Here is a 15,462-nt window from a genome sequence, read left to right on the forward strand (position 1 = left end):
CGAAGCGATTACAATTTTCTTTTTCCTCCATGTACTATCAAGTGGTCTGTTGAAATATTACGACAATGTACCTCTTGTAGACAGAGGGACGGACATATATCCACCTCTTATACCAATCATTGTACTGATCTGTCTTGTTATTTGTAAAGGAGCTCGAATACAACATATCACCATGGTTACCACTGGTCTGCTGTCTTTAGGCGCATTGTTTGTATCGCTTGGTGTCAATAAAGATTTCACCATGAATAGAATAGATTACTTATCGTTTTCCTCTGTTTTTGCAACTGTGTTGAAGCTGATATGCCTTAAACATTTTAAAGATCAAAACATCAAGGTCACAATACGTCTGAGAGCTATTGGTATATTCTTTGCCGGAACTATTATTGTGATTGTACCCGTTTTAGAATTTACGAACAAATCTAACTTGGGGACGTTTATGCTAGTGTCATCTATGTCTGGTTTAGCTTCTGTAACAGTGTTATACTTATTATATAATCACTTGATGTGCACAAACACAGTTTTAGAGACATCCGCGTATCTTATGATGGGATACCTATTGCATCAAATACTAGAAAGTGAATCTATAAACATTCTTCCTGTTTTATTTGGTACTTGCGTTTTGATTGCTACATATATCTGGCACGTTCAGAAGCAACACGACGATTCCAAAGCACCATTTATAGGTAAGAAACGGCACTTGTCCTGCCACAATAAAAATTAAAAAAAAACTTTTAATTTCAAATTGATTGTCCTGCCAAGATAAAGAAATCGAAAATATTTCGATGTAAATTAAAATTCCAAGAAATCGTTTGCTAACGTCTATAATATACAAAAAAAAAACACAAATTATTGATGCTGCAGAATTTAGAAACAAAACTATTCAAATGTTGTATTCTTGCTAGTTTTTGTAAGCTTGTTTATTGAATTGTTTGTTTTTTTAATTTTCAGCTACAACCCAAAAAACTAAAAAAATCTTTTATAAAGCACAGTACGCAACATTTAGAGAACTACAATTCAGGTTTGTCACCGTTAATAGGAAAACACGATCAACACATTTCCTTGACTGAAACATTATTCTTATGTAGTACTTTCCGTACTTTGATTTACTTTCTTTGAGTTACTTCCCTTTAATATCAGTCTGATATGATTTATAAAAACCCCATATATTATTTGTATCATTATTCTTATGGTATACAAATGAACACGCTGCTTCTTAATTTGTCATTCTTATTATCGCCATTCGGCCCTAGAGAATATTATCAGTGAATATATAATAACAACTGTCATACTGTGAGAGGTTCAGCAAGCTATACTGAAAACCAAGTTCAATCCACCGTTTTCTACATCTATATCAAGTCAGAAATATGACAGTTGTTATCCATTCGTTTGATGTGTTTGAGTTTTTGATTTTGTCATTTGATTAGGGACTTTCCGTTTTCAATTTTCCTCGGAGTTCAGTATTTTTGTGATTTTACTTTCTACATTGAAAATTACATAAAAAAATTAAGCTTGCAATTCTTATTATTAAAGTTATGTTATATCATTGAAAATAAACTCATTATAGATACCAGGATTGAAATTCTGTATTTGCACCAGACGCGCGTTTTGTTTACAAAATACTCACCAGTGACGCTTGAATAAAAAAAAATGAAAGACCCTAAATACAGTACGAAGTTGAAGAGTATTGAGAACCAAAAAATCCTAGGAGTGTTGCCAAATAAATTGTGACTAAAATCAAACACTGTGTATTTTTGTTTTTCTTTGCCTTTTATAATGTTGCCATGGTCCTTGGAGAACACATGCAGTCATATCATTTTGTTTTTCTTTGCCTTTTATAATGTTGTCATGGTCCTTGGAGAGCACATGCAGTCATATTATTTTGTTTTTCTTTGGCTTTTATAATGTTGCCATGGTCCTTGGAGAGCACATGCAGTCATATTATTTTGTTTTTCGTTGGCTTTTATAATGTTGCCATGGTCCTTGGAGAGCACATGCAGTCATATTATTTTGTTTTTCTTTGGCTTTTATAATGTTGCCATGGTCCTTGGAGAGCACATACAGTCATATAATTTTGTTTTTCTTTGGCTTTTATAATGTTGCCATGGTCCTTGGAGAGAACATGCAGTCATATTATTTTGTTTTTCTTTGGCTTTTATAATGTTGCCATGGTCCTTGGAGAGCACATGCAGTCATATTATTTTGCTTTTCTTTGGCTTTTATAATGTTGTCATGGTCCTTGGAGAGCACATGCAGTCATATTATTTTGTTTTTCTTTGCCTTTTATAATGTTGCCATGGTCCTTGGAGAGCACATGCAGTCATATTATTTTGTTTTTCTTTGGCTTTTATAATGTTGTCATGGTCCTTGGAGAGCACATGTAGTCATATTATTTTGTTTTTCTTTGGCTTTTATAATGTTGCCATGGTCCTTGGAGAGCACATGCAGTCATATTTTTTTGTTTTTCGTTGGCTTTTATAATGTTGCCATGGTCCTTGGAATGCACATGCAGTCATATTATTTTGTTTTTCTTTGGCTTTTATAATGTTGCCATGGTCCTTGGAGAGCACATGCAGTCATATTATTTTGTTTTTCTTTGCCTTTTATAATGTTGTCATGGTCCTTGGAGAGCACATGCAGTCATATTATTTTGTTTTTCTTTGGCTTTTATAATGTTGCCATGGTCCTTGGAGAGCACATGCAGTCATATTATTTTGTTTTTCGTTGGCTTTTATAATGTTGCCATGGTCCTTGGAGAGCACATGCAGTCATATTATTTTGTTTTTCTTTGGCTTTTATAATGTTGCCATGGTCCTTGGAGAGCACTTACAGTCATATTATTTTGTTTTTCTTTGGCCTTTATAATGTTGCCATGGTCCTTGGAGAGCACATGCAGTCATATTATTTTGTTTTTCTTTGACTTTTATAATGTTGCCATGGTCCTTGGAGAGCACATGCAGTCATATTATTTTGTTTTTCTTTGGCTTTTATAATGTTGCCATGGTCCTTGGAGAGCACATGCAGTCATATTATTTTGTTTTTATTTGGCTTTTATAATGTTCTCATGGTCCTTGGAGAGCACATGCAGTCATATTATTTTGTTTTTCTTTGGCTTTTATAATGTTGTCATGGTCCTTGGAGAGCACATGCAGTCATATTATTTTGTTTTTCTTTGGCTTTTATAATGTTCTCATGGTCCTTGGAGAGCACATGCAGTCATATTATTTTGGTTTTTTTTGGCTTTTATAATGTTGCCATGGTCCTTCGAGAGCACATGCAGTCATATTATTTTGTTTTTCGTTGGCTTTTATAATGTTGCCATGGTTCTTGGAGAGCACATGCAGTCATATTATTTTGTTTTTCTTTGGCTTTTATAATGTTGCCATGGTCCTTGGAGAGCACATGCAGTCATATTATTTTGTTTTTCGTTGGCTTTTATAATGTTGCCATGGTCCTTGGAGAGCACATGCAGTCATATTATTTTGTTTTTCTTTGGCTTTTATAATGTTGTCATGGTCCTTGGAGAGCACATGCAGTCATATTATTTTGTTTTTCTTTGGCTTTTATAATGTTGCCATGGTCCTTGGAGAGCACATGCAGTCATATTATTTTGTTTTTCGTTGGCTTTTATAATGTTGCCATGGTCCTTGGAGAGCACATGCAGTCATATTATTTTGTTTTATTTTGGCTTTTATAATGTTGTCATGGTCCTTGGAGAGCACATGCAGTCATATTATTTTGTTTTTCTTTGGCTTTTATAATGTTGTCATGGCCCTTGGAGAGCACATGCAGTCATATTATTTTGTTTTTCTTTGGCTTTTATAATGTTGCCATGGTCCTTGGAGAGCACATGCAGTCATATTATTTTGTTTTTCGTTGGCTTTTATAATGTTGCCATGGTCCTTGGAGAGCACATGCAGTCATATTATTTTGTTTTTTTTTTGGCTTTTATAATGTTGCCATGGTCCTTGGAGAGCACATGCAGTCATATTATTTTGTTTTTCTTTGGCTTTTATAATGTTCTCATGGTCCTTGGAGAGCACATGCAGTCATATTATTTTGTTTTTCTTTGGCTTTTATAATGTTGCCATGGTCCTTGGAGAGCACATGCAGTCATATTATTTTGTTTTTCGTTGGCTTTTATAATGTTGCCATGGTCCTTGGAGAGCACATGCAGTCATATTATTTTGTTTTTCTTTGGCTTTTATAATGTTGTTATGGTCCTTGGAGAGCACATGCAGTCATATTATTTTGTTTTTCTTTGACTTTTATAATGTTGCCATGGTCCTTGGAGAGCACATGCAGTCATATTATTTTTGTTTTTCTTTGGCTTTTATAATGTTGCCATGGTCCTTGGAGAGCACATGCAGTCATATTATTTTGTTTTTCTTTGCCTTTTATAATGTTGCCATGGTCCTTGGAGAGCACATGCAGTCATATGATTTTGTTTTTCTTTGCCTTTTATAATGTTGCAATGGTCATTGGAGAGCACATGCAGTCATATTATTTTGTTTATAATGTTGCCATATTTTGTTTTTCTTTGCCTTTTATAATGTTGCCATGATCCTTGGAGAGCACATGCAGTCATATTATTTTGTTTTTATTGGCAAAGCTTTGTCTGCTCTTTGGTCGGGTTGTTGTTTCTTTGACATATATATTCCCCATTTCCATAATCAATTTTATCATAGAACAAAATAAACTGACAACGCCATGGCTTAAAAGAAAAAGATAAACAAAAGTACACACAACATAACATAGAAAAATTGAAGACTTAAAAACATGAACTCCACCAAAACTAGGGGTGATCTCAAAATATGTAATTGACATTGGTTTAACTGTTTTTGCTAATTCGTAGATATATTTTAGATAATTTAGATATATCGTATCCGTGGGTGCATTTCTTTCTAACCAAAATTTTGTAATCGTTTTATGGCGTTTGCTGTTGTTTTCTAAACGCTACAAAAGTAGAAATCTTTGTTTACTAACCCTGTTTGAACTTTCAATAATGCATGCACATCTTGTTGGTAAACAGACGATTGAAAAACGTATTAGCAAATACCTCGTTTAATCCGGTTGAATTTAGAAACAGATGAAGCGTTTGTTCTAACAAACGACGAACGACAAACTGTAGACGCATTTTTAGTGTTTGCATAGTTTGTCAAAGTTTATGTAAACTTTGCAAACGTATGTTAGAAAGAAATGATCAAAATATATATATAGAGTGCATTTCTTTTGTAAAATTTGGTAAATGTTGTGTCGCGTTTTTAGTTTTTTCTAAACGCTACAAAATTAGAAACAAATACATCGTTTAATAAGTCTTTACTGACCCTGTTTGAACTTTCAATAATGCATGCACATGTTGTTGGTAAACATATTTTTTACATACGTAGAAACAGATACATCGTTTAATCAGGTTGAAGTTAAAAACAAATGAAGCGTTTGTACTAACAAACGACAAACTGCAGATGCATTTTTAGCTTGTGCATAGTTTGTCAAAGTTTATGTTAACTTTGCAAACGTATGTTTGAAAAAAATGCGCGCTCAGCCGAAATGCACTCATAGATTCTACCACTGCATCGAATGTGAACGATATTTATCCATTCGAGACAGTTATATTTTTAAATTTAAAACACGAATCTCGCCGAGCGTTTTACATATATATTTAAAATTTAACTGTCGAGATTGGATAAGTATCGGATTCCACGAGGTTTTGTGGTGGAATCTGTTTCTCTAATGATTTTTTAACAATATGCAAGCAAACTTATTCCTTCATTTCGATAGATCAGTTCTTTCTATGTGACGTCAATAGGCATGGTCGCCTTTTTTCATGCCGTCACAATAGGAAATTCAGAGGAAAGCAAGAAAACTCGACGTCATAGTCGGATGTTGACCAATGAAGAACTGAGATCAGACGAACAACACCTTGATATTTTTTTTTAATATACAATGGGTTCAGAAAGAGATAAACTGATGCAGAATAAGAGAAACTTTAATATACATATTTAATGTTCTAATTTCAGATATATCGTCCACGAGTCATGAGATGTTCACCCGGATGGAGTTTATAATATTCATGGGAGGTGTATTAGCCGTGTTGTTTTACGTGTTACAACCACGTGTTAGTAGTAGAGATATAAATAATCTTAGTTATGTTGGACTGGACAAGATTGTAAGAAAACTATTACAGAACAAAGCCAGTTGATAAATGTATAAAACGTAGTGTGTTGATGTAAACGGTTCAGTAAAAGTATTTTGAGGGAGATTTTATCAATTAAACATAATTTATTTAATTTTATGATTTATTTCATATATGAGTTGATCTTGTTTTAGTTTACTGTCAAGTGGCAAATATTTCACATATATTTAGGAGGAGAGCAAATTTAATTAGAATTGTCATTATGAGCAATAACGGATGTCACCAGGTCTGCCAATTGCCACTTAACGGCAGCCATTTTGAAATCTGTGTATATTGAATGAAAATGATATGATATGCATCAAAACAAATTTAAAGCATTTAAAAAAAATTCTAATTTGAAGTGCTTTTGTGACAACTGTGGCCATTTTGAAAATTCCAACGATGGATGTCATGTATTCACATATCAAGTAACATTTACACAAAGTTTCACTCAACTTGAAGGACTTTCCGATTTTTCACATTCTATCTGTTTCAATGACAATGGCAGCCATCTTGGAAATGCAAACCCCCGATTACACATTTATACATGGGGGTTAACATTACAGTAAAGTTCAATCATCATTGGTTCATACAATTCCGAGAAATATTCTGGACAAAAAACTGTGAAACAATAAGATAGATTACTAGATTTGCCATTGCAAGCAATAGGAGATGGCACACAAACTACATTGTCACTAAACTTCAACCATTTTGAGAATTTTTAAACAGTCAAAACACAAAAAAACATCTCAACCTATCAGCCTGTAAATTTAAAGTTTGGGGTATTTTTCAAAGTTTCACATTTTTGAAGTTTCCATGGCAACGGCGGCCATTTTGGAAATTCCAAGTTCAAAAGTCCAATCGTTACTTGCCTGTTTAAATTTCCATGGTAACTGTCAATTTCGAAAATTCCAACATCAGTTTCAACATTGAGTTATGCCATGTCACATATTCATGAATTTTCTTTGAGTTTTATCTTATATTCCTTAAAAAAATGCTGCTTTGATGTTTTTTCCCAATGTTTACATTTTTTTTCAGTGTCCATGGCAATGGCAGCCATTTTGCAATTGCTAAGTACTGTAATTACCTCAAGGCACTACTTCCAACATTTGCAAAAACTGTCATTAGGTTGGCTCTTATAATACAAGATTTAGTATTTTAATTTTATATATATTTTCTCAGTTTCCATTATAACAGAAGTCATTTTCAACCATTCCATTCCATTACACTACTTCACTAAGTGGTCTGTATTATGGTTCTTGAAATTTTCTTACCGGAACTAGGATCGAACCTGGAACCTTTGCGTTAGTAGTCCGATGCGCTAACCATTACACCACGGCTCTCATTAAAACAAACTGGTATATAGTACAGCACATTTAAAATGCCAGTGGAAAAAGAAGTAATGTTGAATAGAGGCAAACCATTAACATAACTTAGGTTTCGATGAACACCAGTAACATATATGCCGAGTATTATTGTTATTTTGTTACGGTGGAAAGCAAACAAAAACAGTCCTATATAAAATATTTTCTGAGCTATTTGTCAAATATAAAAAAGACAGTAGAAGGAATTATGATATATATAGCTGATGATAACAATAATAATAATTGTAATTAGAACATAATATTAATAACATTGAAAACACAGCAATAAAACAACTCGCGGTTTTAGCATCAACTATGTTAACACGACGTGTGCCACAGTTGGAGCAAGATCTGATAAGCAGCTGAGATCGCTCTGTTTTTATGGTGTTTGTGCTGCTCAGTGTTTAGTTTTCTTTGTTGTGTTTTGTGAACTATTGTTTGTCTGTTTGTCATTCTCTTTCTAGCCATTGGGTTGTCAGTTTATTTTTGACTTGTAAGTTTGAATTCCTCTCATATATTTTGTTTTTTTCTTTTTGACTGCCTATCGCGAAACTAAGTTTTGCCATACATGATTTAGCGTACATTAATTGACAAATCAGTACTGCATTAAAGAGATCCTAATTGACAGTTGTAACACAATTGACCGAGAACACCAGACTTGAAGGTTGCACATTACACCAAGATCTGATAAAATGTTTCACCTTTGCGACTCAGTTGACATCGGTAATGAATACAGTTATATTATACCTTGTAAATATTTCAAAGATGATAGAAACAAATATTTACCACAATATTGTAAATCTGATAAAAATGTTATAAAATTCGAACAAGTATATTCAACCCGAAATTGTGTTGAAATTGAGAAACTCTGAAGATTTATTAAATGTACTTCTGTGAAAGTCTATTCGTTATAGATAATGCATATTTTAAGATTTTTCTTGTTGTAGAACACCCCGAGGTGTGTTCTACGACAAGAAAACAACTTTTGCAGCTTGGTGCTATGTTTTTTCAATTGTGATGACATTTCCACCGCGTAAAAGAGGTTAATTTGTCAACAATTTTAATTAAATCGAATGAAATATCCAGAAAGATTGTCTTTTGAATAGCAATACATTTTGTTAACAGATAATCAGTATACAATTATATACCCTCCCCATCCGCCCCCTTTTGAGAGTTTCGTGAATGTTATTCTTTTATTAGTTGATCATTTGATATAGTAAAAGACATATATACATAAATTTAAAAAAGTTAAGAACTGACACGAAAACGAATATAGATACATATAGGTTACAGTATCATTTCATATTCAGTGTGTATCGTCCTGAACATGCATGAACAATTTGCCACTGGACGTTAAGCAACCAACAATCAATCAACCTTTTCAGTGTGACTCAATAAGATTTTCAAATCTTACACAGGAATATGTTAAATCTAGCTTTATTTCATGAAAATCTACACTAAAATACTATAAATTCTGTATTTAAGCGATAAATTAACAAAACTTTAATGAAACTAAAATTAAAATGTGGTCAGTGATTTTTTTTGTACCTATCATTGATTAAACTTTAAAAAAATAAATTCCCAAATCGGCAACAAAAAACTATCAGACGAATTTGATTTTGAAGTAACTTATAGATTCTATTTTTTTAAGGAAAATAATGACCTAACACAGGTCATTATTTTATGCCTTGGAGCATATTTCATTGAAACATGGTATATCGTCCGGGTTGATTCTGAAAAAGAATGACCTATGGTTCTGTAATAGTTATACACCGAGGGAAAGGTGTGTCTGGATAAGAAACCCCGTCGGCCGGAGGCCGGATAGGGGGTTTCTTATCCAGACACGCCTTATCCCCTTCCCTTTCCTGAATGTGACCTACCGAATTAGACTATTTACCGGATTTGTTATCACATAAGCAACACGACGGGTGCCGCATGTGGAGAAGGATCTGCTTACCCTTCCGGAGTACCTGAGATTACCCCTAGTTTTTGGTGGGGTTCGTGTTGTTTATTCTTTAGTTTTCTATGTTGTGTCATGTGTACTATTGTTTTTCTGTTTGTTTTTTTCATTTTTAGCCATGGCGTTGTCAGTTTGTTTTAGATTTATGAGTTTGACTGTCCCTTTGGTATCTTTCGTCCCTCTTTTACATCCCATTCTAAGCTCTATATTGTTAACATTGATTATTAGATGAAAAAAAAACCGATAGCATATATTTTATTAACAATATCAAACCATAATTACTAAGATCTTTGTTTATTACATGAAACCCCACTAGTAACCTTATTTTGGTTATCTTTGTTCAAACTTTGACAAGTGAGTATATTTTACCAATGTCAATGTTGTTTTGCATATTCCAATTAAATCCATGGGTTAATATAGATCAGCAGGTCAAGGTTAAAAAAAAAAAGGTTGACCGTATCGTGTATTCTTATTTACAAACAAAAAATACGTCATGCTCCTTGTATGCAGTTGTCAACATGGAAGGGTATGAGACGGACGACCTTTTGTGGCAAGCGTTGGATTCGGTAGAAGAGACTAAAGATAAAGGCAATACCATAACCCAAAGTACTTACCTGTATCAGTTTAATTAAGGTAATCATAACTACACTTTTTATCTTACGTTTTTATAGACAAAAAAACCCTCATCAGAATAAATAAACTTTCATATTCAGGCTTACAAAGGGATAAGTGTGTCTGCAATAGAAACCCGACTACCAGACACGCCCAGCATACAAATATACATATTTAATATGTCGTTACTCTCTCCTTTGGGTGCATGGGCTGATCCAGCTGGGGGTTTCCAACTCAACAGAAAGGGGGTGGGGTTCCAATCAAATATATTGATCTTTTTAATCGGGTTCATCCTGCGGAATCCCAAACCCTTGGATAACGGGGGAGGGGCGAGAGTTAGAATGCCCCTTTAAAAAAATATCACTGCGTTAGAATAGAAACAAATGACTGGGATAGAAAATATTACTTTCAGCAAAGGAGTAATTAAAGGATTATTTTTGTATTCAAAATAGATGCCTAATTTTTTTTCGCTATTGGAATTTTCTAAAATGTTTTTTTTTTAATATCTTGAAACAGTCTGTAGTGAACACTGTTAGTAATTTTTTATGTTCATGCTATTTAAAGACTAATCAATTTCTATTGTTACGAATAACAATGAACTTTGTTTGCGGGATGTAGAAGCAGGGGTTTCCAGAAACCCCGCTCGTCACACCCTGTGGTCGAAATCCATTGTTATTCGTAACAATAGTTCTATTCAATTTACACGTGTTTCAACAATAGAAACTATGAAGTATAACAATAGAACTGGGGTGTAAGAAAGGAAATAACTCCATATAGGTATATAATCCTGGTTAAACAACTATTGTATATGTGTGTATTTATCTTTTGCCAAACTTTTTGAGGAATTACTTTTATAATTATGATAAAATTGAGAATGGAAATGGGGAATGTGTTCAAGTGAAAACAACCCGACCATAACGCAGACAACAGCCGAAGGGAACCTATGGGTCTTTAATGCAACGGAAAACTCCCACACCCGGAGGTGTCCTTCAGCTTGACCCTACACAAATATGTAAACCAGTTCAGTGATAATGGACGTCATACTAAACTCCGAATTATACACAAGAAACTAGAATTAAAAACGATGCAAGACTAACAAAGGCCAAAATGCTCTTGATTTGAAACAGGCGCATAAATGCGGCGGGGTTAAATACAGTCAAACTCAGTTTAAGATGGAGAAGTCCGAGTCCGATGTCAGAATAGGAAATAAAAGAAAAAAAAAAAGAAATTACAATCCTACATAAATTTCAACAGACTACTAGCAGTTACTGACATGCCAGCCCCAGACCTCAATTAAACTGATTGAAAGATAAACATATATCAAGTATAATCCTTAAATTTATTAAAAATATATTACTTAAAAACAAAGTTACATTGAATCATTTTTGTGCGTGTACATATCCCTCTGAATCATGCGTTCATTTATTACGTGGTATTGTTAACAATATTAAAATTTCGTGTATATATAAATTGTTTCAGTTCTTTCCAGTTGATATCCCTTTCGGCCCTTTTTATTGTTGATTCTTTTCTGTTTGCAAATCTTCGCTCTCTTCTGTTCGACCGTAAAAAAAGTGGTGCACACGTGTAATTAAAAAGTGACAGGAACAATGTTTAAGTGTGTCCTTCTAATTTAATTCTACAAAGGAGTAAATAATGATACAAACTTTGATTACGTCGAGGTCCCATGACAAACATTTGTCAATGGGCTGATAGACAAAACACTTTCAGCCAATCAGAAAGGGTGTTTTATAAAGGAGTAGGTCCAGTAAGACCCCTTTTTGGCCCCAAAATATAACAGTTTTACAAAATTGTTAAAATGTAAACTTTTAGATATTTATTGGACAGTAGAATGCCTCTGCTACATAAATATGGGCTGTATTTGACAATACAATGCGCATATATCGGGTACTAGCACCATTAAGTCATGCTAAATTACTGAAATCTTCACAATTCTAGCATTTTAGTTAAATTTTAAACGGTTTTCGTGTAAAACAAAAGTAGCCGCATTCGTGTTCATCCTTAATATTCAAATATACGTTGTATTGTACGATAATACATAAGATATATAAAGGTTGAGGATGAACACGGATGCGGCCTCTTTCATTTTTGACAAAAACCATCTGGAAAGTGACATTTTTCTGCATATTTGATAGATTTTTCCTGTTTGAGCTTGAATCTGACCGTTTTAAATGACTAACTCAGTTAAAATCTTTCACATAAACTAAATGAATCAAATGAAATAGACACTTAAGTGTTTGAAAAGTGGTCAAAATCTTTCGTCATATGAACCTGAAATTTGAGGCCATAATGGGTCCTTACCGGACCTACTCCTTTACTGTTTGCAAAAGTACGTATTATCCGAAATACTACGGATTTGCTTATCCCAGGCATGGTTAACCTTAGCACAACCTTTTGGAAATTTGGGTCATCAATGTACTTCGACTTAGTACTTATTTGGCTTAATTACTATTTTGATCAGAGCGTCACTGGTGAGTCTTATGTAGATGAAAAATACGTATGGTATATTAAATTACCAATTACCTTTGATAACTATCAGCATATGGAAATATCCTATTGTAATGTGTATTTGTTTATTTCTCTGTCCTGACTGTTCTTGCATTTATTTGTACTGTAGTCTTGTCATGTAATGTTGTCATTTTAGTGTTATATTTAACATTAGTTTGTAGAACGGTTTTGTTTTTTCTCTATCGATTTATGAATTTCGAACAGCGGTATACTACGGTTGCCTTTATTTATATTTAACATTGCCATAAAAGCGCGAGATTTGGCTAGTTGCAAAACCAGGTTTATCTCGTCATTTTTTTCTTTAAATGTCCTGTACCAAGTAAAAATTACAGTTGTTATCTTATAGTTCGTTTCTGTTTGTGTTGCTAAATGTGGAAGCAGTTACTTTTTTATAAAATAATATCCGTATTTTTGTGGCAGCCAAAAACTGGTGGCTAGTGTTCAAATCGTAACATACAAGGCTCCTTAACTGGAATACGCTTGTATTACGCTACACTCGAATAACCGGTAAGGCCTAATATTGTCGAGCAAAATTTTGTCCTGGAGATTTAAACGAAATTGAACAATACTTTGTTACATATCAACGTACAATATCAGAGCATGTTAATAAACAGAACAGTGTGTGTCCTTATGCATAGAAAACCATTTATTTAATTAATGCTTAAAATGAATTCCTTTTCTAAATTCAAATAATATATTGCATTATTTAAAGGAAAAAAATATCGAAAAACGTATCAAATTGACATAAAACAAATTCCGCTAAACTTATGAATGATGTTGGCACATACAAATGAAGTCATACACAATGGAAACTTATGAACTGATCGTTATGGTTTCGACAATACATTTCAACCTGCAAAAAAAATTGTTCCATAAAATTGCTAGGAGGAAAAAAGTATATTCCTTCTAATTTGCGATAACATTTCATGGATTGTTGCATTAAATAAAACTTCATGTTTACAATGTGAAGTACGGTTTAATACAAGTAATTTGATTGGACGACTTATCAGGTTGTACAAATATCGGATCTCATCGGCTGTCTATGAACAAAGTGTAGTAGTCAGCTGCAAACCAGCTTAACAAGGCTCCGTGTTGAAGGCTGCTCTTTAACGTATAATTGTGACTTGGATAGAGAGTTGTTTCATTTGCACTCATTTGCACTCATACCACGTCTTCATATATCTAAATAGAAATCTCAAAATGAACGTACTACTATTATTGTAATAAAAAAACATTTATTTTCAAAATGTTATATCTATCTTTGATTTTGTATGTTTTCTTAAAATAAAAACGGCGGAAGATAACAAAGGGACATATGAACGACAAACTAACCTTATAACTTATAAAAATCTAGATTTATAAAACCTGTAATTTTCGTACTACCAAACAAAGTAATCTATTGAATCAAACGTGTTCCACATAATACCTGTATCAAGGCAGGAACATGACATTTGTTTTTCAATCGTTTGATGTGTTTGATCTTTTGCCTTTGTTAATTAGAGTATTTTTTGATATTCGACTTTTTACGAAAGTTAATATTTGGTTTGTGGATTAGGGAGCGACCATCCAAGATCCGTTCTTGTAATTAACAAACAGGGAAATATCATCAGCAGGAATACTGGTTGTATTGGTGTTTCTTGCTTTGCATGTATCATCAGCAGGAATACTGGTTGTGTCGGTGTTTCTTGCCATGCATGTATCATCAGCAGGAATACTGGTTGTGTCGGTGTTTCTTACTATGCATGTATCATCAACAGGAATACTGGTTGTGTCGGTGTTTCTTGCTATGCATGTACCATCAGCAGGAATACTGGTTGTGTCGGTGTTTCTTACTATGCATGTATCATCAGCAGGAATACTGGTTGTGTCGGTGTTTCTTACTATGCATGTATCATCAACAGGAATACTGGTTGTGTCGGTGTTTCTTACTATGCATGTATCATCAACAGGAATACTGGTTGTGTCGGTGTTTCTTGCTATGCATGTATCATCAGCAGGAATACTGGTTGTGTCGGTGTTTCTTGCTATGCATGTATCATCAACAGGAATACTGGTTGTGTCGGTGTTTCTTACTATGCATGTATCATCAGCAGGAATACTGGTTGTGTCGGTGTTTCTTACTATGCATGTATCATCAGCAGGAATACTGGTTGTGTCGGTGTTTCTTGCTATGCATGTATCATCAGCAGAAATACTGGTTGTGTCGGTGTTTCTTGCTATGCATGTATCATCAGCAGAAATACTGGTTGTGTCGGTGTTTCTTACTATGCATGTATCATCAGCAGAAATACTGGTTGTGTCGGTGTTTCTTACTATGCATGTATCATCAACAGGAATACTGGTTGTGTCGGTGTTTCTTGCTATGCATGTATCATCAGCAGGAATACTGGTTGTGTCGGTGTTTCTTACTATGCATGTATCATCAGCAGAAATACTGGTTATGTCGGTGTATCAACAGCAGGAATACTGGTAGTGTTGGTGTATCATCAGCAGGAATACTGGTTATGTCGGTGTATCAACAGCAGGAATACTGGTTGTGTCGGTATATCATCAGCAGGAATACTGGTTGTGTCAGTGTATCATCAGCAGGAATACTGGTTGTGTCGGTGTATCATCAGCAGGAATACTGGTTGTGTCGGTGTATCATCAGCAGGAATACTGGTTGTGTCGGTGTTTCTTACTATGCATGTATCATCAACAGGAATACTGGTTGTGTGGGTGTTTCTTGCCATGCATGTATCATCAGCAGGAATACTGGTTGTGTCGGTGTATCATCAGCAGGAATACTGGTTGTGTCGGTGTATCATCAGCAGGAATACTGGTTGTGT

General features: G+C 34.1%; 1 long non-coding RNA gene across 1 annotated transcript; it reads left to right on the forward strand.

Annotated features, from left to right (window-relative positions):
* Positions 1–520: 520 nt before the first annotated feature.
* LOC139503542 (uncharacterized) lies at positions 521–6,287 on the forward strand. The gene is made up of 2 exons (XR_011659126.1): positions 521–683; positions 6,018–6,287. It is a non-coding gene; the product is annotated as an uncharacterized lncRNA (long non-coding RNA).
* The last annotated feature ends 9,175 nt before the right edge of the window (positions 6,288–15,462 follow it).

The sequence above is a fragment of the Mytilus edulis genome, chromosome 14 (genome assembly GCF_963676685.1).
Source record: "Mytilus edulis chromosome 14, xbMytEdul2.2, whole genome shotgun sequence".
Taxonomy (NCBI): domain Eukaryota; kingdom Metazoa; phylum Mollusca; class Bivalvia; order Mytilida; family Mytilidae; genus Mytilus; species Mytilus edulis.